General features: G+C 43.2%; 1 protein-coding gene across 4 annotated transcripts in view; it reads left to right on the plus strand.

The window, feature by feature from the left end:
- The first annotated feature begins 1,813 nt into the window (after nucleotides 1–1,813).
- plxna1b (plexin A1b) overlaps nucleotides 1,814–23,122 on the plus strand; it is a 185,316-nt gene continuing 164,007 nt past the window's right edge. For all 4 annotated transcript variants that reach the window (XM_026168467.1, XM_026168469.1, XM_026168468.1 and 1 more), the window contains exon 1: nucleotides 1,814–1,958. The gene's annotated coding sequence lies outside the window, so the exon portion shown is untranslated. The remainder of the gene's footprint in view (nucleotides 1,959–23,122) is intronic.

Genomic DNA, 23,122 nt, shown 5'->3' on the forward strand with positions numbered 1-23,122 from the left:
CAACAGGATAAACTGTGCCTGTCAGGGCTTTAATGTCAACTGGTTGTCTTGCAAATATTTGTTGTCACTCTGTCCACTCCTGTCATCACCTCTATCTTGTTCCCACACAGTACTGCCTGGGTTTCTCCCCCTCTGCTGTCGTCTACTTCTAATGTAATCTTTTCCTGCGTCTGCTATTTGTTTTAACTTGAAGTGAGAGATGTGTGCTGTGAAACATATTTATGTAGGTAATAATAACTGTGATAATAATGACTTTCACAACTGTGATTAGTTGTGATTGCTGGAGTGGTAGTTGAAAGTAACAATGTCCATGATTATATTTTAAGTGGCCTCCAGATTTTCTTGTTCTCTTTGTTTTATGTTAATTAAATATAATTAAATTGAACTAAAGTCATTTCTTTATATTTTACCAAGAAAATGGGGAATTGGTGCAGCGATTCACTGAAACTTGTGCAAACATACATGGAAATAAAGTATATAGGGTGAAAACTGAGTTTTTAACAGTTTGCATGAGCTTGAAAGTCAACATTTATTCTTAAATATAGCACAAACTTTCTCAGAAGAGCTTTTTTGTCATTGCTTTATGTAATGTCCTGGTCCATGCTGAACCTCCTCCATATATACTGATGATCATTTGAACCAAAAACTGTAATTCAGGACTCCATCAGACCTGTTGCCACTGACTTTCAGTGCAGTTCCTGTGTAATTTCCCCCATTTCCCTTCCTTAAGAATAGCTTCTTGGCAGCCACCCTTCCACTGAGACTATTTCTGATGAGGCTTCAGCAAACAGTACATAGAAAAATTGAAGGTCCAGCTGCATCTTTCAGGTCCTGTGTGAGATCTTTGTTGGATTTTGTAATTTTCTTTCTCAAGAACATGACTTTCAGATACCATCATCTGCTGTAAATAGCTTTTTAGGTCAGCCACTTCTTCTTTTGTCCTCCACTTGTCCAGTGTTGTCAGTTTTTTAAAGGACATGCTACACACCATGCTGAGATGTGCCAAGTTTTCAGCTAATAACTCTATGAAAATCACCTTGCTGGTGCAAAAATACTATTTTATGCCTGTCAAACTGTGTTATCTTTGGTATTTTTCATATAATCGGCTAAAGAAATGGGAACAAATTACATGCTTTTGTGACAGGTTGCTAGTAACAAAGTGCCTAAAGACAATTTAAAATTGCTGCTTTGCTAAGTCGTCTGCTATGTGTAGTTACAAGACTTCTCTTTTCTTATGCTTGAATGATTCATAGGTCAGTGTTAAGTGACTTAAAAAAACAAACAAAATTCTCTGAAAATGGTCAGATACAAGAACTGCAGCCAACTTGCAAGGAACAACTTTAAAAGACCTTGCTCAAGACTGCTTTAAAAACATTACAGGAAACTCTGGCTCCTTGGAAGCAAAATATAAAAAAAATGAATGGTGACTCAAGACTTTTGCACAGTTTTGCATTTCTTTTGAGATTTTTATTAAGTAGATATAAATATTCATTTACAGAGCCTGCCACTACATAATTACCTACAACTGAGAAGGAGGAAATACAGAAAGCCAGATAATTAACAGTGTACGAACATAATAGTTCATAATTACAATTCAATTAAAAACGTGAAAAAAATAGTTTTGCACGTGTGGAAGCTAAGCTTGGCCAAATTATGAATGTAATGTAAAGGTCTCCCCAGCCTTCACATTATAAAGCAGTGGAAGCCCTCTATGGGTTTGTTTGGGTACTGCAGCATCAGCAGGGACAGCGGCGGCAGAGCGCCTCCTCCCTCCCTCCCTCCCTCCCTCTCTCTTACTCCTGGAGCCGGAGCTGCATTCCTCTCCTCTCCGCTCCATTCACACGCAGGGAGCCGCCGGAGAGAGAGCAGACCCGCTCTGTGACCAGTGTGGAAATGTCCACAAGTTTTGGAATTTAAAACCATGGCGAGGATATCTACCCCAAGGATCACTTGAACCTGTAAGTACCGCGAAAACTCTGGAGCAGGGCTCTTTTCGCGTGGAAGGAGCAGTTTTTGGTGGAAATATTGTGCTTACATTCCCCCCCTTCTGTATTGACACCGTGTGGTGAGTTTGGGGTTGTGTTTCGTCTCTTTTCCCCAACGTCTTCCCAGCTCGCGCTGTGTGGTTTCTCCACGAGTTTGCCGGGGAGAAAGGTGGAGGCTTGTGGCTCCGACCAAAGGCAGCCGTGGAAAGCCGTGCGGACGGAGGACCTGTAGAGAGATATCTACTTATTTAGGTGTGCGCTGGTGTGTGTAGACTTGCGTTTCTGTGTTGCGCTGTGTTGAATGTGCGCCCCGGTGTGACCACCAGCCGGATTGGAAACACAGAAGCGCACACACAGACACACACAAACTGTTAAAACTGCGGATATTTTGAGCTCGCGCGCCGCTTTAGCTAACTCTATTACTCTATTGCCTCGCGCTGAACACCTGGTGCTTTGAGAGAAAAAAGGGGATGGTTGCGGGGTTTTTTTTTTTAAGTATCCGCGGGTTTTGGTGCAGTGTGTTGAGTTTTTCTCTGCTTGAAGCACGGCTGTTGAATTAAAAATAAGAGTTTTTGGGAGAATGGGAAAAGGAGGAAGGGGGGAAGCAAACTACCGGCACCGGGCTAACGCGGACCAGCTCGCAGCCTAATCTGGCTCAGAGTGCGCCGGGCGGTTGCATTGCCTCGGAGGAGGAATGCCACCACCATACATAATTACAGGTATTCAAGGAGCTGACACTCACTGTCGCCTGGGTAAATAATCGGGGGGAGTTTGAAGAGTCTGCCTGGCCTTAAACGTTTTATTATTATTATTTTTAATGTTATTTATTTATTGTTTTTTTTATGTTTGACTGCCCCGGCTTTAATAAATGGACCTAAGGGAGGAGTTGTGTTAGATTTCTCTAGGGAACAAGGTAGTACCCCCCCACCCTTCTAAAAAATAAACAAATAAATAAAGCGATTCCCGTATTAGCTTTAAAATAATTAGAAATTGTATGTCGGCGTGATGTGATTGGGCCATTAATCTGCAAACCAGTTTGTGGCAATTTGCGAGCTTTGTTATTCGACGGCAATTGAATTCCTCTCTTCTGAGCAGGGATGGAGTGGTGAGGGCTGTCTGTGGGTGTGTTTGAGTGCGCATCGGTTGTCAGCTATTGAAAATGCTCTCATTGCTCTATCGGATTCTCCTCAGTTCTATTTTTTAATCAAATCCTGGTTAACCAAATTAGTCTACCCACCCCGACCCCCGCACGCAGCATGAATTCATTTGGAGCCCGTTTTAAACATGCATTCATGAATCATATTAGATGAGTAAAGGCTTAGAGATAATTTGAACCTTTTTTCGGGGTGGTGGGGTGCAAGACTGGGGGTTAATGAGAAAAGTCACATCTGTGTTCCTTAAATATTTGCGCGTGGGTGTATCATCTGCACATCGTGGCACCCGTCGGACGATTTTACTACATGTGGCACCCCCTGGAATAGACAGAGGCGGTTTGTGTGTGATGATGGCATAATTCTGTATTAGAGGTGGTGTGACCCTGTTTGGCCTGAGATAGGGGAAGCAACAGTTTGTTATTGACAGTTCAATGAAATGACATGCATTCACATGTAAATACTGTGGGATTTCAACCATGACATGAGTGTTTGTTTAAGAGGTGGTGCCTAGACACAAGGCTTTAAATCACTTAACCACAGGACCAGGGACATCTCACCAGCTGCACAACACAAGCATACTGAACATGTCAAAATCAAAACTGGCATTATTCACACCAGCGTGTGACTGACAGAGAGGAACCAAAGGCATCATTGACTTTTTTTGTGTGCAAACAATGACCTTTTTCTTATTTAGCAGCGACGGGGCTTGAAATGACAAAAAGCTCAGTGTAGTTCTCCTAGTGACAAAAAAAATCTTCAAGTGATTATGGATATAATAATATGCTCATGATTATACATGTGCATGTTTAGACATGCCCAAACAACTGCCTGTTTTGACCCTAATCTATGAGAAATGGGAGGATCTCACCTACGTGATTGTTTCTTTGTTGTTTCAAAAAGTCCCACTAGTCCAAATGTCATCTTGTACGGCATTAACATGAAAGCTGGCAACCCAGCCAGAAAATTACAAGCAATTTCCCTCAATCTTCCCTAATTATGATACAGATCTGCCCCACAATAGAGCAGCAGTGTCGTGAATTTTCAAAGTCTGCCCTGTCCAGTCTGCCTGCTGCCGTTTGCCGCTGTGAAGAGTAAATCTGTGATGTCCAAACTTTGGAATTCGAGCTGACATGTGCTCTTTGCACCCCTCTGGTCCGGCCTTTGTGTGGCTCCCCCCACGTCGCATTGCTCCGGACGTTTCAGTGAGCGGCATATTTAAGGTCTAATTAGATTGTAGATGGATGACGAAGCAGAGGGGTTGCGCTAAAGTGAGGACTGAATTGCATCTTGGCATGCTGTAAGACTGAGCTTGATATATTTTTGCTTTACTGCTTATATTGATAGAGGATTTTAGAAAAGGAAATAAAAACAAGGATTTGAAATAAATTCCTGCAGACACACATGGGACTTTCTCAGCTGGAGTGAAAAACTACTTCACTGGGTTAAGGAAATTGTTTATATATGGGAAAGGACTTTCACAGTGTAACTGTATTCTTGAGGGTATGCTGCACTATGATTCATGGCTTTCATGCAGTGGGAAGATATATGCACTGTGTTTGCACTCACAGTTTTGTAGTCTGTGTGTTGCTACACTGCAGAATCCAGGTCCTTTTCCGGTGTTCCTCAATGTTTGACCAGTGTAACATCCTCAACTTTTAGGCATTTCCTACTCTCTGCCTCCACTTTTCTGCTGCTCTTCCTGGCTCCAGCCTCATGCTGCCACTCAGACTTCCTTTCCTAGTCCGTTCTTGCCACCGACACCCCCCCAAATCGAACACTTTCCCTCTTCTCCAGCAAAGTTACACCTTGTCAGGTTGCATGCCGATTCTCCTCTCCTCTGGTCTCCCTTTTCCTCCTCCTCCTAGAGAGAGACTGGACTAGCAGGCCAGGCCAGGCTTCTCTGTCTGTTTCACAACTGGCTCCTCACTATGTTTCATTTACGAGATGGCTAGTCTTCATTGTTTGCCAGTGCCTGTCCATTGATGCCCCTTTGGCTCAGTGAAGAAGCGTTTACTACTAACTGAAACGGGATCCCCTCTTGAACTGAAACAGTGGTTATGTCAGAGAGTGTCACGTACACAGTAGTGTTAACTCTGCCCCCCCCCCCCCCCCCCCCCCCCCCCATGTGTGACTGAGGGCTTTTTTGGCTCAGCGATGTTGTAATGCAATATCTGCTTTCATATCACAGCCGGTGGAGATGGCATGTTTTTATTACATGAGTTTTCATTTGTGTCAGTCTTGCTAAAGAGGTTAGGCAGAGAGGTATGTTGCCTGCTGGGTTCTGTTAAACTAGTGTTTATTTATTTATTTATTTATTTATTTCGTTGCACGTCTTGATCTTTTCTTCCTTCTTTGCTTCCGTCACGTCCTGCCCAGCCTCTCCGTCGGTCACCTCCCTATATCTCTTTCTGAGCCTTTCCCTTCCTGTCTTTCCATCAGTATTTTACTTAGGCTCTCCAGGGTTTCTGTGATGCCCTGAGGTGAGGAGCCACTCAGCAACAGCAATATTAAAAAGCACGAAAGAGGGTCCAGCAGTAGGGCTCTACCCGAAGGCCATGCTGTGCACACACACACACACACACTCACAGCTCTCATGGTGCTAACACCTATCCAGCCGACAAGCCTTAATATGAAATAAATTCACTCGCCAATACCTGGCGGGCCTGTCTTGACTGACTGCTCAAATAGGAATGACCTCCATTTGGCCCAAATAAGAAGCTGGGATTGAGAGTCAGTGGGCGGTGTTGAACTACAAAGTGCTGGTGCATTACGAATCATATCAAGAGGTGAGTTTGCAGGTGAGCCGGCAGCATAAACCCTCATCAGTGCCAATCAGAGGCAAATTTAAAGGTAGACTGAGCTATCTGCAAGCTTCATCAAAGTTTTTGCAAAAAAAAAAGGGGGGGTGTGGGAGGGGGGTGATCAGGTGTGACAGCTTTATTTTGGTCTCGGGGAAACTGGCTGAACTAGAAAGGATGCATAAAGTGAGTGGTTGTGGAATTTAAATGAGGGCTCAGGCTGTACTGTTTGATGCTCTGACCATTAAAAACCCAAAATCCTTGTTGCATGCCTTACTATAGTATAGCTGATTCAATATGACCACTGTGAGCAGAGCAGAAATGTCTGCAGTCTGAAAATGGCTTTTTTCTTTCTTTGAGGAAGGCAGCTTTAGTTTCTCCGCCGTGCTCATCCAAGTGAACTGTCTGTTATGTATAATTAATTTTCTCCTCTCTCCCAGTTTATTTTTATCGCTCACTTTTAACTGTTTCTTCAAAGGACCCCTCCCCCGCTTCCGTCTTCCTCAGTGCCTGCTGAAAGTGACAGCTGCTCGGGTACAGGGATGCTTTTTGAAGCAGGCACTGAAAAGGCCACTCACTCAAGACAACTCGGAATAGAAAAATCTTTGCCGTTCTGACAGTATCAAAACCACTCCTGCTAATCTGGCTGCAAATTGAAAGAAGCTCCAGTGTTAGTCTGTGCTGCATGTTGGGGAACAGAGTTTACATGGCTCCCTTTATTGTTCAAAGATTTGTTGGTTGGTTTGCTTACAATGCAAGGCAGAGGGACAAGACTGACTTAAGTAGGGCAAGAAGAAATTTTGTCGTTCACTGTTATGTGCATACTCACATTTCTCGAGGACAATACTGCGATGAGTTTATTTTCAAAGAAAGTCAAATTGACAATCCCTCATTTCATTTGTGGGAAAGACTCATCCCAACCAAAGCGAACCAGTGTCATTGGCTGTATTTGACCCTCGACCCCCAGCATGTCACTACTTGGATTGAGTTACAGTCATTCCGAAGGTCCCAGCGATGCAGAATTAAGCTCGTTCCACTTCTGACCTAGTGGCCTTGTCTAGAATCCCACTACACCTGCAGCTAGTGGGCACAACCTCAGCATATGAGGCTTCCTACCTGGCAGGCTAATGCTCTTGTCAGCAGTCTGTCTTCCCCCATCAGACACTGACTCAGACGGGCAGCTTGGGTCTGATTGTTGCAGACGGACCAAAAAAAGGAAAAGAAAAAAGGTTTCTCTTGTTGCTTTTTCGCTTATAAAAAGAGAGCGAGTCTGGTATTGATCTGGAAATCATCATTCCTTCCTGTAATCTCATCTCATGTCATCTATATTGTTTAATAATTTTATTGATGAGGTGTGCATCTGACAGGTTGAGTTGCACTTAATATTTTCCTGGATTAGCATCTGTGAAGTGAGGCTTCCTAGAATCATAGTTATTGTTACTTAATGTGAATCTCAAATTTTTTTCTTTTTCTTTTATGAACAGTAGGGCTGCCACAAACGATTATTTTGATAGTCGACTAGTCACCGATTATTTTTGCGATTAGTCGACTAATCAGATCATCATCCATTGGACGTACAGCGTACAGCTTATTGCACCAGCAGCATCTGGTCTTATATAACTATCATTAGCTTACAGCTTTAAGTGTTTAAGGTATGTGCTAACTAAAAATAAAGACAAGATGATAGTTTATTAAATTTTAATGAAATCTGCAGATTGTTGTGGTTTAATAAACTCCTTGCTATCTAAAATATAACAGGACACCGGAGTAAATTCTTGAGCATCTCACACTTCTGATAATCAGCTGTCTGCTTGACGTTTATTTAGCTGTGTAAAAACTTTAATCTCAGCCAAACCGATTTATTCAGGAACAAATAAAATACTAAAAAAAGCCAAACAATAACATTTTGAAGTTATCTAAGTGACTTATATATATATTTAACCTGAGTAGCGAAAGACGGCGGTCGGTTTGAAAACGATTTGCCGGGAGTCCGGTGTTCTCACGGCTCTAGTTAGCCTAGCCTAGCCTCCGGCTAGCTATCGAGCTAGTGGGTAACAGACGTCTCTGAAAACGTCGGAGCACTTTTGAAAATATGTGGTGTCTTGATAAACTGAGCAGATATTTGAGGTTTACACAGCTACATTCTCGCCTAAAAATATGTTAAACATTTATTTTGTGACCCAGAAAGAATAATAAGAGTAAAACCAACTAGCTGCCACCATTGTTGGAAACTGAGCTGGGCCGCGCTATGAATTCTGGGACACAGCTTCTTCTTCTTCGGGGTTTAACGGCAGTTGGCATCCTTGTACATGCAGTGCTGCCATCTTCTGTTTCAGTCTGTTATTACACTCTTAAATCCTGCTACTTATTCCTGCGTCTTTCAGGATCTTACAAAGCTTCAAACGACACGTCGACTATTAAATCAGTCGTCGACGATTTTGATAGTCGACGTAATCGTGACTAGTCGACTAATCGTGGCAGCCCTAATGAACAGTATGTTAGAACTGAGAATTAAGTCACAGACATAGAGGGTATCCCACATACCCCTAGTGTCTGCCTTCCTAAATTTACTCTTAGCAGGAACAACCAATTTCCCTAGTTTATAGGGCAAAATTCTAACCTTTGAATGGCTTCTATCTGGAGCCTGTCAGTATAAGTGGCAGAAATTGTGTCTTGCGGATGCTGAGATAGTCTCAGTTTAGATGAGGGAGCCTACTGGTTGTTTACTGTGCTCACTAGAGTCTGTCTGCCTCTTCAGGCATGTTTGGCTTGTTAATGAGAACCACTGTGTGAGAGAGGAGGCAGTGCACTGTGGGTGTGTGCCTGTGCATGTATTTGCATTGAGATAAGCAGCACATCGTTGATGTGCACACTGTATCTTAACATATTTGTGCACGTGAAAGTGAAAAGACCTCTGGTTTAATGTAAGCTAACTCTCCACTGTTGTAAAGGAGATGAAATGGTGAAGAGTTTTCACTGGCATGTAGTTATTGAATGTTTTGATTAATGTAATGGTGCAGTAACTCATAATTGCGTACTTCTTTTTCATCCATCTCAGTCATAGTATCTGCTGTGTCGTTATTGCTGTCTTGCATCCTTCTACTTGCTTAACACACACACCCCTCCTGGTTTCTGTTGTGTTTACCAAGGGGAATCTTAAATAATTCAAATGGTCTGTACTCCCCAGCCATGTAAATAAGACCTAATAGAAGGAAGGCTTTTGAAAAGAGCCACATGGCTGTGGGCTAGCCTGTAAATCAGCTAGATGCCTGTCTGGGCTCTTTATTGTGTCTGTGTTGGGACTAGCAGTAACCTCCATGTTAGCGGAAGGAAGGACAACTCATTCCACAGAGGTCAGCAGTTTGGTGACTGTGCCCCCGAGGCAGCGGTGGGCATTGAAGAAATGTGTGCATATCCATGTAGGACACAGGTAAATGTACCCTCTCTCTAGTCCCTTAGTTGCGTCCAGGTTCAGGTTTGTGTGACACACACAGACACGCATGCTATGCCTCATAAACCATACACTCTGATGTCAGCACCTGCATGTGTGTTTACCAGATGGAGATAAGTGCTCATTTATTCATTTTGTTTACCAGTAATTTTTTCCCCTGAGTGCTTGGCACTCATTAGATGTCGGCTGGTGCTTTTGGCTAGCTTGGTGTGTGTGTGTGTGTGTGTTTGTCTGTGTGTGTGTTTGGAGAGGGCAGACTCTTTGCAGAAAACCAGTCAATCATGGGGACAGAGAAAAAAAGAAAAAAACATTTTGCTCTTTCAACATAACAGAAAAAGCAGTTAGCCTTCTTAAATCCGCTATGCTATCCCACTTTAGCTGCAAAAAGAAGGGTAGGTTTTGAGTAGCTTTAGCCTAAATCACTTTGGAGCGCTTCCCAGCTTCTCACCTCTCCACGTTTAACTCCCAGTAGCCAATTTTCTAAAACCAAGTGGGACCTGTCAGGTTTTGGGACAAGCTCAATTTTTTTAAGCTATGGTTAAAAGCAGTATTGCTTCTCTTGAAACTCTAGCCCAGATGAAAAATGATTTCTGTTAAAACAGCACTCCAAAAGAACCACTGAAATTATTTTTAAAAGAAAACTGGAACATAAATAAAAGTGCAAACCTTTTACAGTAAATAGCCCTGTTTGTAGTTGAAACCAGGCCACTTACTCCACACGCCTAATCACAATGTTATGTGTCTGTCTAAGAAATGGTTTCCCGATATTCATGTCCCTGTGCTTATGGTGAAGTTGACTTGTCACATAGAAAATGTAGCCTGAAACTCCTCTTAAAATGGTGAAGAAGCAGCATAGAATATCCTACACCTCCTCCTTCTTCACTCCTTTTTTATTTCCACAGCCTCTTTGTCAGCTTTCTTTGTACCCTTCACAAAGGGTTAAAGAGGGAGAAGTGATGAGTAGCCCACTGAGTCTGGCCTCTATTGTATGTTGGGATTGTGCCACTGCATAGCATGTCGACTATAGACACATGTACATGGGACTTTTCTGATTTCACAGGGACTACGGTTACCCCGTAATACGACGCTCACCTGCTGCAGAGTTATGCAGATATGAGACACGTGTATTTTATGAGCTCACTCAGTGGAAAAATGTTGTTTTCATATTTTTCTTTTGCATAGTATTTTTCACTTTTGAACTATACTGTACTCGAAGCTTGATGCACACTGTGCACCTTAGATCACGTTCCTAGCATTTCACAGCTTCAGAGGAAAGTTTTCGGGATGCTGCAGAAATACTTTGTTTTGCTTCTCTTCTGTCAGTGGAACCATGTGCTTGAGGACTATAAAATCTCATTCCCCTCTCTTTTCTACCTTACATACCTTGTTAAGGAGAAAACCACAGACAGCATGGTGTGCAGAACACTGGTGACTGCTCAGTCCAATTCTTTTAGCAGACCTGTGTTGCCTCCATGTAATAACGGCACAAATCCTGGGGGTTCTTTTAAGTTGTCTCTCTGTCCTCGACCACCTGCAGAGAAAAAGCAAACCGACAGGGGCACACTGGGAATAAGTGCTCCAGGCCAGACAATGGCGGACCGCCAGGAAGGGGGTGGGGTGCAGGTTGTAGCCAGAAATAGAAGAAGAGCAGGAGGAGGAGCAGGGCTCCAAACTTTGAGGAGGGGTGGGAAAAGAGAGGTCAAATGTTACAATGATCTGTACTTTGAAGGTGGAGTAGAGCCATGGAGGTTTTATTGCCAGTGCTCTGTTGTTGCTTTTTGCCCATTCTGGGGTGAACCTCTGGTCTGCTACTGCATTATGGGGAGGGGCATATAGATGGGTCTGGATGTGAGCCACACATTGCTATCCCATGATGTCTTCAGTTGCGCTTGGTCACCTCTGACCTCTTCTTCCAGCAGTTGTTGCATTGGTCAGCAGCTTGCCTGGCCCCACATAAAGAGGCGTAGAGTAGCAAGGAACATCTTTGCTTCAGTGAGTCTGTTTTTTTTCAGCTTCTAGATTTTCTAGGCTGGATAATGAGGCAGAGCATGTGACGAAACAGCCAGCAAACACGAAGGAATGCATCAGCGATACCATTCCGTTTCAAATGAAATGGGGTGTGGAGCTTGTGCCTGGTGATGTGCTTGAGCTGGGAGGAGTTGCTTCCTTTCACTCAGTCTTTTCTCTCGAGACTGTCCTCCCTCTGCCTCACCAAGATTTCCTTGGTTTCCATTGCATGTGAAGGAATGCGGCTGTTCTGGTTGATCAGCTCAGCTCTTCATTGTTTTCAGAGTGTGACCTTGTTTGGTTCTCGGGATCAGCTTGACATGGCCTCTGGTGCACTTGCAGACGTACTCTGCGTGTCCTCTGACACATGACAAATCATATTTGTCTAACTGGCACTTCAGGCAATACCAAATGTTAGCTCAAAAACAATGGAATGACCAATAACCAAAACCAGTGGTTACATTTAAAATGGACATGTCTGAAATTTGTAGCTTTTTCCAAACCCAAGTTATCATCAAGTTGGAGCATCTTTTAGTCACTGGCACACATCTCATGAAGACATTTTAAGGAACAAGCTGTTTTTAGTTTTTCTTTCTTTCTTTTTTTTCAGTTAGACACACCTCATTCTCCCCTCAACAATCACTGCCGCAGTGAAACTTGGCCACAGCACAGACACATTTTCAAAAGTAACCCATCTCCCAGTCTGCTTGTAGCTGCATCAACATAAAAGTGTTTAGATTTGTGAAAGGGCGGGATATTAAGAATCTGAACAAAACGACGCCAGAGCCTGCACCTCGGCCAGAAAGAGCTGAGGGAAAAGAATAAGACAGCCGAGGAATAAGGGAGGGAACTTGGCAGCGCTAACTAACTCGGAACAGCAACAAGACAGCTCGCACCGAAAAATACGAAATAATATTGCTGCAGTGAGCAGCTTTTGTATTCAAAGCAGGGCAAGGAAGAGAAGAGAGTGGTGGGAAAGAAGGATGACAAAAAATAGAGAGGAGCTGATTCAAACTTTAATTAAAGTCTGAACACAGCACTGGAACAGCTGCTGTTGCTTGTGCCACCCCGCCACACTGGCTTTGCGGCTTTTTTTTTCTCTTCTTTTTTCTATTCGGAAGCCAAACAGATGTTATGAGGGGGTGGTGACTTTATCGGACGAAAGGGTTTGTTTTCAGGGAAGAGGAGGAAATTAAACTCTCCCACTGTTAGAACAGTGCTTTTAGTAAATCATTGTGGACACTGTGCACAACAGTGGTAACTATGATCGTCTGATATCTTATCTCACGCATTATATTATGGTCCTTTCAGACGAGCGTTAAACTGACTCTTTTAAATGAAGAAAATTTTGTATTTAGAAAGTGTCATGTTCGATTTTCTTTTTTTTGTTTAAAGGTGATTGTGGCAGTTTATTGTCATATAGACATTATTACGTCTGTCACGTCATCCGCTGAATTTGCCAGCTATATTCAGCGGAGCCATATGTTAAACTTTCAGGTGCTATTCACACCAGCCATCACTGTGTAGAGTATCAGCCCGCCCCCCACCCCGTGTGATCCAGATGTCTGTCATCATCAGTGTGGTAAAATCCCATTTGGTTGGGCTCGCTCACCTCCCTTATCAGCGTCTGTCTCTCCATCTCTCTCCCTCTTTCTCTTTCTGTCACTCTTCTATGGAGGACGTGATGAAAATGGCTGTTTAATCATGCAGAGAGGTCAACCAATCAAAGGGCCTAGGCCGGGTGATTTAAAGGCCTATTCAGAGCACAGCTGGAGGGAGAGAGAAAGGGGGGGTGAGAGGAAGAACGAGAGAGCTACAGAGAGAGATGGGCTGGGGTTTGATTGCTGTATGCCACAGGCCAGCTCTCATCCACTTACCTCTGGTCTCATTTCACTAATAATTGTCCCTGATAGATTGATGTTATAGACAGGAGATTAGTGAATGGAGTAGGTAGAGGGCAGATAGGCAAAAAGATGCCGCAATGGCAAGCCGACCTGTCTGTTTGGAGAGTCGCGTACACGCCAAACAGCAGAGGAGACCCCTGTTTTCCTCCAATTAACGGCTTCCACTCTTGCTACCGAGCGTACCCGTTTCACACAGATACACAGTTTGAAGACGAGGCAGTTCTCACCTGAATGTCCATGGGTGAGAGTGACAGATGGTTGGGAGGAGCAGGGGAAGTGAAGACAGACAGAAGTGTTGATTGTGTCCGGTCTTTAAGCCTCGTTTCCACCCTCACGCCCTCAACTGCCCCGGTATCAAGTTTATGGTACAGGTACTGATATGCACAGTTAATTCATGTTTCACCATTTATTGTAAACATCCATCATTGCTGTCCACATAAGATACATTAAAGCTAAACATATTTTTTCTTTTAGGAGTTTAACAGTATTAAATTTCATGTTGTTAAAGTACAGTAAGCCTCTTCCTGTAGTGTAACCTTTTGCCTGCCCAGCGCAAGAATATTGTGTGTGTTTGTGTTCACAGTGGATTCACAAAGAAAGATTGAAAGGAATTTCCCCTGGTCCTGACAGGGGTATTGCCTGATCAACTTTATTGAATCAAGAGTATTGACTTCAGCTTCTGTTCTCATGTCATCCTGACATGACAATTTTCCACAAGGTGTCCGGTGAAGCTAAATGTTTCAAAGGGACGTCAGTCACTCCTGCCCTGTTTTAATGCTTGTCTCCCTTCAGTGTGTGCACTTGTGTCTGTCACTGTTATTTAATTTTTTGTTTCCAGTGAGTTGAGGACTGCTGAGCTGGTCAGTAGGCTCACATTAACTTTATTATGTGTCTAATTATACAGAGCTGATATTTGGCTGCTTCCACTGCAGTTAAATTAACAACCTGCTAAGTAAATTTTTGTTTTTGGTTCAGTTTGTGTGCTCTGATGCATGATGCTGTCTGCTTCTGCTTTGAAAGTTTCCAAACACTGCACAACTCAGTGCTGCAAAGACACAAATGAGAGCTACAGCGGCCCCGGTTCTTTTTCTAGTTCTTTGCAAAGCTGCAAAAATATACAGTAATAGGATGATCTCTGCTCACTCGACACGCAAGTTGTCAGAGAGAAAGAATGTAAAGAGAAAACAATGAGAAGTGTTGACATGACTCTTTAAATCATGCTTTGGTGGTGAATGTACAAAACTATGGCGCAACCTGCACGTGACATATGCTTCTGCAGAAATGTGACTGTGTCATGCGACACAGATAAGAACAGCTGTGGTTTGGGCCATGTAAGTCAGTAACGTATGTCAATGCAAGGGATTAAAGATGTTTCAGCATGTCAGAATACCATACTAAAACACAGTATTCCACCAATGCAATTCTTTCAGAGCTTCATCGCACTTTGTTTAATGAGGGCAGATTCACTTGTTCAAATTTATGGAACCAGATCCCAGATATATAAGATTAGCATCTATAGACCTAAGAATGAATTCAATGTAGGGAATCCACAAGGCGAATTGCCAAGTATAAATCAAATTTGAGTTCTTCGCTTGCATTAGCACTAGAATGTCTGATGAGAGGCTGATGAAGCAGCGCTCTCGACACTCCAGTACTCAAATCAAGAATCGATTAATCACAGTGCGTAAAATGTCAGAAAATGGTTGATCGAAGTGATAATTTTCTGGAGCCCAAGGTTGAAAGCAGTGGTTGGTTGCTTCGTCTTAAACCGCTGTTTGAAAAAGATCCTAAATTTAGTGTGACACCAAATGGGCAGATGCAGAAAGTAATTTCATTTGAAAAAGCTGGAGTCTGTCCATTGGCCACTCAGCTGTGATTTAGAGCTTCCTTTTCTTTGTCTTCTGTGGAATCTCTTAAGGACAGAGAAGGTTTGGGGACAAGTTTTCACATCTGCATCGCAGCTGCAATGTTGGGCTGCAGGGATTTTGTTACTCCGTGCTCACCGTGTCTCTGCTTGTGTTTCTGATATAGCCAATAGTATTTGTGGAGTACCACTCCAGCAGATAGGTGGCCTCTTGCTCTCTCTCTTTCTCTCTCTTTCTCTCCCTCTTTTTCTCTCCTTTACACACTCTCTCTCTCCCTCTCCCTCCCTTCCCTTCTCTATGACCTTGCGTTGGCGTGTGCTGATGAGCGCTGAGTGGATACACTCATGAGTGGTGTGTGTGGATGTGTGTGAGGGGCTAGAGAAACTGTAGGAGCTCCATTTGTTGTGTAAATGCAAGCCGCTAATTGACTGCCGGGCACGCAGCCTCTCCTTCAGAGGCTGAACCCTGCCCTCCGTCGGGACCCGGGGATCCTGCCAGGGGAATGTTTGCCCCCTCTCTCTCTCTCTCACTCACTCACACACACAGACAGACACACACTCACACACACACACACACACAGACACACACACACACACAGACACACATCCGCACACGCTCCCAACAGCCTCCCTTTCTCTCTTTTCCTCTTCTGGAGCAGGCCTGGCACAGGGCCAGAGTGAGGATGGGCACAGCGCAGGCCTCTCTGTTCTCTTGCTGTCTGTCTCTGTGTCGAGCTCTCTTAATGAAAATATACACTGCATTTTCACATAATAACATGCGCTGTTTTTGAGCACACTCCTTATTTCCATTTTTTAAATGGTCAACCGTCTCCTTATATCATATGATACTAGCTACATTTGATATTTGTTTTTTCAAAAAAGCAGAATATGGGAAATCTTTATGAATAGGTAAAGTCTCACTGGCATTAGTTACACAGACTTAATGCCACAGGAAGATGAAGAAATTCTCACTATGCTATGCTTTAATTTAAGGCTTAGATTTTCTTTTGTTGTTCAATTAGGGCTGAAACCACTGGCCATGGTAGCCATATCAGTGTTAGCTTCAGTGGTAAGCCGGTATGAGACATCTAGATGGGGGGTAAGTGACATCTAGATGTCACTTACCCCCCCCCCCCCCCCCCCCCACACACACACACACACACACGCACACGCAGAGGTTTCTGTGTCGCGCTGGCTGAATTTATAGCCTATAGGTTCAGGTCATTCTCTTTTTACCTCTGTCCTCATGTTTTTTTTTTTTTTTTGCCTGTCCCAGTCTATGTAGATGCATTTTTGTACATCCACAGACTTTATTCAGCTAAAAAAAACTGAACTATGCTTACCAGAGTTTTTTGTGCTTAAAGGATTTTCAGTGGTACACATATGCTTCATGTTTTTAGTGAATTGGCTTTCTGCTGCGGTTTCCATGTGTCCACAAGTCTCTAAATATCTGAAGCTAGAAAGTTGTCCCGTACACTAGCTTATTTCTGGTTGCAGTTCCTACATAATGACACAAGAATAGTTTGAGGTGTGTGTTGTGCCCTTGTACCTAATGTTAGACATTCAGTGCTTGGTATATGTAAAGGGATGTGTGCTGGAACCCAGGCAGGAGGCCAGATTGTTACAAAATTACAATGCTAAAATGGAAAAAATGCATGCTTACGCACACAGACAGAACAGAAAGACCTTCCATGTTCAGGTTTTCCCACCTTAGTCCATTGTTCTGTAGCGGTAAACATTTAGGAACACAGAGAGGAACAGACAAACAATAACCTGACACACTCTCCCATAACACTCTGTTTAGACTGCAAACACAAAGGAGTAAGTGAGTGTGTATTTGTGTGTACACACTCCAAGCTGCAATCCCTAGAAATAAATAAATAAATAAAAGGCGAAGTGCAGTGCAGGGCCCTGTGACTAAAAATGGGACATTGCTGAATTTACGCCATTAACATCCACATGAAAGCATCCAAATGTCAAGAATGTGACTTTCTATTCCTGGTAATTCAGAAATGCTTAGAATGCAGTAAATTGGCACCACGAGCTAAATGAAGTCAGTCCAGTCGGTAACCTTGGTTTAATGCTCGTCCATGTTCAGTTTGTTTGATGTGATCTTCACACCCCAGCATTTGATAACGGTATTCGTGAGAGAGATACTTGACTTTAAAAACAGGCCTGTGCTTAAATGTGTTATTTTAGGCTTATTTATTTTGGTGACTGTGAATTACACACAAAGAGACAAAAGGAAGGATTTCACATCAAGCTTAACCACTTGTGCTCTAGAGACATCAACAATAGGATTAGCTGGCCTGCTAAATAACCAAGGCCCAGGCCCAAGCCTATTATACTGCCACAAGTTCTTTTTTTTAAATGTTTGTTAATATAGTCACCTGTTATTCCCGTATAATGAGTTGCTTTTGCACAAACCACTTTACTGACAGCAACTGAAATATGTTCATGTTTTTTAGGACACATTATGGCACTTTGGGGGTTTTTTTTGTTTTGCTAGAAGTGACTGATAAATCAGCCTTGGTCACATATTTGATTAAATGCCTGCACTTTGCAGAGAGTGTATTGTGCCACAAAGGGTATATCTCAGACCTGCTGACAGATCTCTTGTTTTTGTTTAGATTTTAGGACATGATGAATTGAGTCTGTGGTGCTGTTAGTCACAGTGTTGCCCAACAAGTTTGAATCGGGAGAGCAAGAATTTCTAGTTTTTAAAAGTGTGAACAAAAGCAGACAGGAAGATTATTTCACTGTCTAGGAAGTTTCTCACCTTTTTACAGCAAATGTATCTCTTGTTTTAATCCCCACTATAATCTCCACCTTTGATATGCGAACATATAAACTGCTAATAAAACGTACTGAAGCACAAAGACTGTGTGTAAAAGTGAAAGAGAGAAATGATACAGTGGCTGGCAGATTTAATGACGAAATAAAAAGAGGAAGTAAATCTAAAATATGCACTAAGCACAAGAAAAAAGTAAACAGTAGTGGGAAAAAGTTGTAGAGGAAGGGAAAGAGCAAATTGTGCTTCCTCCCTTCTAGCTATATTAGTAGCACTGTAGCCAGACAGTGTTGAATCTGAGTCAGCAAGAGCTGAACTGGGGCCCTACCCTATAGCCCCAGGGTTGCTAGTAACAGACACACACACACACACACACACACACGCAGACTCACTCAGGCACAGTGTCAGACCTGTCGCCCTATTCTCCTCAGCCCTCCAGCTCTAGCCCTAACTATAGCTGTTCAGCCAACCACTCTTAATTAGTAGCTGCTGCTGCCGCCTGCCCTGCCCCGGCGCCACTGTGGTGAAGCCCCAGCCCCACATCTGTGTGCGTGTGTATGTGTGTGGTGGGTTTCAGTACGTGTTTACTCTGTACATCAGCTGCAGTGATGTCTGCATGTCCTCTTAGCAGCGTGCGTTCATCCTTTGTGATATTGCAGGTGGAACAGGAAGCGCTGCACAGAGAATACTTAATGCTGTATTTGCTCAGCAGACAATGTGGTTATGTGCATGATATTGTTTCGCCACGTGCTTGTCTCTAAAGTCTTTTTAAACGATTCATTCAACTCATGTTGGTACACAAGGGAGCTGCTTCAGAAAAACAGTCATCAGAGGAAAACTCAAATTCTTTCTTAGTAATGCGTCTCAGAGATCACAAGTGCAGAAGAGTAGGTGTGCTTTGAGAGCCTAAAGAGTCTCAGACTGTCAGGAAAATCTATATTTCCCCCATTTCCAATGTTGTGGGAGCTCAGTAGCTGTAACTGCTCAGTGCACATTTTGAGAGATGGGTGTAGAATCTTGTTTCACTAGTGTCCTTGCTGAGGTTTATGCCTGTCAAGAGACAGCCAAGTGTGTGTGTGTGTATGCTGTGTGTATTTACTGCTTCAATACGTGTCTGTACTTAAACAACCACAGGAGACAAAAGGCACACTTAAACAGAGAATCTGTTATACTGCAGTTAAAAAGACTGGACTGCATAGCACTATAGACGCTGCACTCTCCCTGTCCATGTTCTCAAATACCTTCACCCTCCCTCTTCCTCATGTGTCCTGTCAAATTCATGATATGAAGTGACACAGAAGGTCTCATCTAAGCTGTGGATCAGACTGACATATTTCTCCCAGAGGACCCACCCCAGTACAAATGCATAGCTGGAATAACTTTGCCAGCCAGCTACCACAGCCACTGGCCTGCTAATCAAGACCATATGAGAGAGAGAGTAAAGAGCAGCTTAGCTTGGTGCAGGAAGCACACACAGCTGGAACCCCCCCTCCCCGTTTTACGCTCACTGCACTCGCATTCATATCTGTTCTTGGAGAATCTTAAGCCACAGCCCAGCATAACAATGACCCACATTAGTGGCATTGCTTCCTCTCAGGCAGGATCTGGGCCATGCAGAGCCATGCTTGCTGGATGAACACCTCAAGCATCGCCAGCAATCAACATTTATTCACACACAACCACCATAGTCCATACATTGATGGATGACTTTAAAATCCAATGTGAAGCGAGAGATTTGGTTGTGTGCTCAGCCAGCAGCTTGTAAAATAAATGCTCACAGCATGTAGCCCCAGTTGAGGCTTTTCAGGAATTCTGTCATTTGACAGTACGGCTTTTAAGAGTGTATTGGTGGTGGTCAAAGCAGTTGTGGTCACTCTACATAATCTGTCAATGTCTTTTACTTCATTTTTTTTTTATCCCTTCTCCTCCTTTTTCAGTGAATCAGCTTACAGCGAAGCATCATGTTCCAGTGTAGTTGTTAAGCCCCATATGCAGCTGCACAATATCCCTTCTTTAGTGACAGACTGATTTGTGTGACTACCCAGTTATCAGATCAAAATAAAGACTGCTGGACTGAGATTTAAACCTCCTACATGCCCTTTGCAAATGCAACAAACCACTGACTAGTCCTCAAAACTACACAGCACCCAAAAGTTTGTGCTATTTTTTTTCTTTGCAGGGATAAATAACCACCTAAGTGAAAACTGTTATGGTTTTTGTTTGCGTACTCCTTGGTTCTTCAGGCAGGAATAATCTTGTTTTAACTCCCCCACCCCCCCCAAAAGTAAGTTGTCTGTATTTTGAGTAAGATTTTGATTTGCATTTAAGATGCTAATGTAGCCTTTCGGGTGAGCAGAAATGGCTCGAGTGTGCCGGTACTTTGTTTTGTCCCAGTTATTCATTAGGCTTTAATAATTGCTGCCTTGTGCTTCATACAAACACAGCCTGGAGAATTACATTCACTCTGTTCCTCTCCTTGGAAAGGTCAGGGCATATGGTGAGACACCTCTCACACATTCACAGTTCATGCATCACTTCTCATAGAAAATGTGCTTTCTCGTGGACAGTTGAGCTGTAAACCTGACGTTTGTGTGTCTGTGTGTGAGTTTAAGGAATGCGTTGAAATTCAAATGAAGCATGGGGGGGTTGAGACTTGATATTCACACGGGAGAGAAGCGGGGATCTTCTGATGACTCTCTCCTCCTCTCTGCTTGGGTATTGTGGGTTGAGGTCATGAGCACCGCTCTGGTGGCAGGTTCTTGTCGTTGTGTAACCGTTAACCTTTCCCCCTTGTGAAATCGCATGAGTTTTAACAAGCTATAACACATCATACTAGCCATCCTTCAGCACATCAAGGAAAGGGTCCGCTGACCTGGAGAGGAAAGTGGATTGGAGTGTGGCGACGGAGACCGGCTTAGTGCTGAATCCCATTATCAAACAGTGTTTGTCAAATAGCGGGTCAAGGCCCACTTGTACCAAAGACAAATTAGGTTGTGGTTTAATTCCAGAGCTTTGAGGAGCTAATTTTGCCCTGTTTAAAGTCAAGAGAACAAGAGGTTGCTTGTATCAAGTCTTTTCAGACACTGGACTTGAGATAAAGCTTGATCTCAGCTGCTTTGCTGGAGAGAACAGATGGAAAAAAGCTGTTAATATTTAAAAAGCCTGTTGAAATGTAGCTTTATTTTGCTTTAGTGCCGTAGTCTCCAGGTCGAGTAGTGGATTGGTCGGTCGATATATGGTGGCAGTTATGCAGATTTGTTTTTCATTTTTCCTGATAGCAGTTGAAAAGTAGGTAAGATTTCAGTCTGTTAAATACAGCCCTACTTTGGCACTTTATTACTGCTAGCATGCCCATTTGTCCTTTCCTGCCATAAATTGTTGACACTAAAAGACTCCATGTCTGCACTCCATCCTTTTTGCATATATATTTTCCACTATGGCAAATATCCCAACATTTCTTGCTTCATTACCAGTGCCATCTACTTCACTTTGAAAAGGAGAGACCTAGCTTGCATAAATTCCCAAACAGTGTAGAATAACGGCAATCAAATAACGCCTCTGCCATATTTTCAGTCTGCTTTGAGTGGCTGAAATAAGTGCGGGATTGGAAAGTTATGACTGGCAGTTGGTCCCTGTGGGCCCATGGAACATGGCCGGTCATTTGCCTGGCCGGTACTGGTGTGATCTACTCGTACACAACAGCGAAGTGCCTGGCTGAGAATGCAGGAGAGGCGGTGGAGGAGTAGAGGCGGCATGGTATTTATTCAGTATGCAGGGTTGCAATATAAACAGAGGGGTGACTTAATTAGACTGTGGAAAATAACATTTAAACACATTCAAAGCCAGAGGGAGCTGAGGATTTCTCGTCTTCTGTGATTGTCCCCCCAATGAGGCTGCATCTATCATGTATTGTGGTATTCGAACCTGAGACTAAAATTGCCAATTTTATAATTTTCTCTTTAGGGAACACTGTGTGGGGATCTGTTATGAGATGTTTTTTTTCTCTTTTTTTTCTGAGAAGTGCGTGTGAAAGAGGCTTTAGACCTGTAGCATCCTGTCTCTCTACAAGTCACTGTCGCACCTTAGATTATTCGTATCTAGCTCAGTGTTATGTTGAGCAAGACACTTATATATTTAGTCCCTCTTCTCTCCTGTCTTCCTTGCTCTCCTTGCTCTCCTTGCCTCTTTGTCTCTAGCATTCCTCTCACTCATCACTCTTCCTCTCATCTTCCCCCGCTCCCACCAGTCTCTCCTTATCTCTTTTCCTCTGCGCTCAAATTTCTCTCTTTCCAACACATCTCCCTCTGTTTTTCTTTCTCTCCATCTCTGTTCTTATCCTCCTCCACACTTTCCTCCTCCTCTCCCCCATAGCACTACCTCGTCCTAGGTTCCGTTGCTATAACGATACTGACAAGCCCTTTGGACACAGTTTTGGCTTTCTGTCCCTCACCGGCCTTGCTGTCACTCACTGCATTTAGACACGGGAATGACAAATGTAAACTTAAAGACACACAAAGACTGTCGGACACCCACAAACTATGCACTCACACTCAGTTTACACTAGCAGCAGCTTTATTAATTTAGCTTTCTGCCAAGTTGAAAGACAGTCTCTGTAATATGACCTAATGAACGTGCGTTTGAGGTTGCTGTGTATATTGTCTTGTATTGAACCTCCCAGCCGCCCCCCCTTTCTCTGCCCTGGGACTGACATACAATGGCTGATGTTACTTGTCGTTCTGGACTGCCCGGTAGGTCCAGCTTTTCCATTTGGAATGACTCCAAGAAAAACCAGTCTTCTCTCATAATGCTCAGTTATGAAATGGAAATGTTGGAGTAAAGGCTGTAATTCCACTGAGACTGTAATGCTCAAAGTCTTAGCCTTGAGTATTAATATTTAATATATTTGCTTCCCCCTTAAGCTGAGAAAATCTGTTGTTAGATGTTTACATTGTTAGCATCAGAACAATGTGTGAAAATTAGGGTGAAATTTTCTTTATTAAGGAGAAGCTGCACACAGGTGGGTAAAAAGAAAAGAAATGTGTATATCTGTGTAGGCTGACTGGGTAATTTAGTTACGACGAATTTAATTATGACGAGCTACTCTTATTTGAAACCTATACTCACCTATTGAAACACTTGATTAAAACTCTGAAAAAGCAAGTGGAATC

The sequence above is a fragment of the Astatotilapia calliptera genome, chromosome 5, assembly GCF_900246225.1.
Source record: "Astatotilapia calliptera chromosome 5, fAstCal1.2, whole genome shotgun sequence".
In the NCBI taxonomy this organism is placed as follows: domain Eukaryota; kingdom Metazoa; phylum Chordata; class Actinopteri; order Cichliformes; family Cichlidae; genus Astatotilapia; species Astatotilapia calliptera.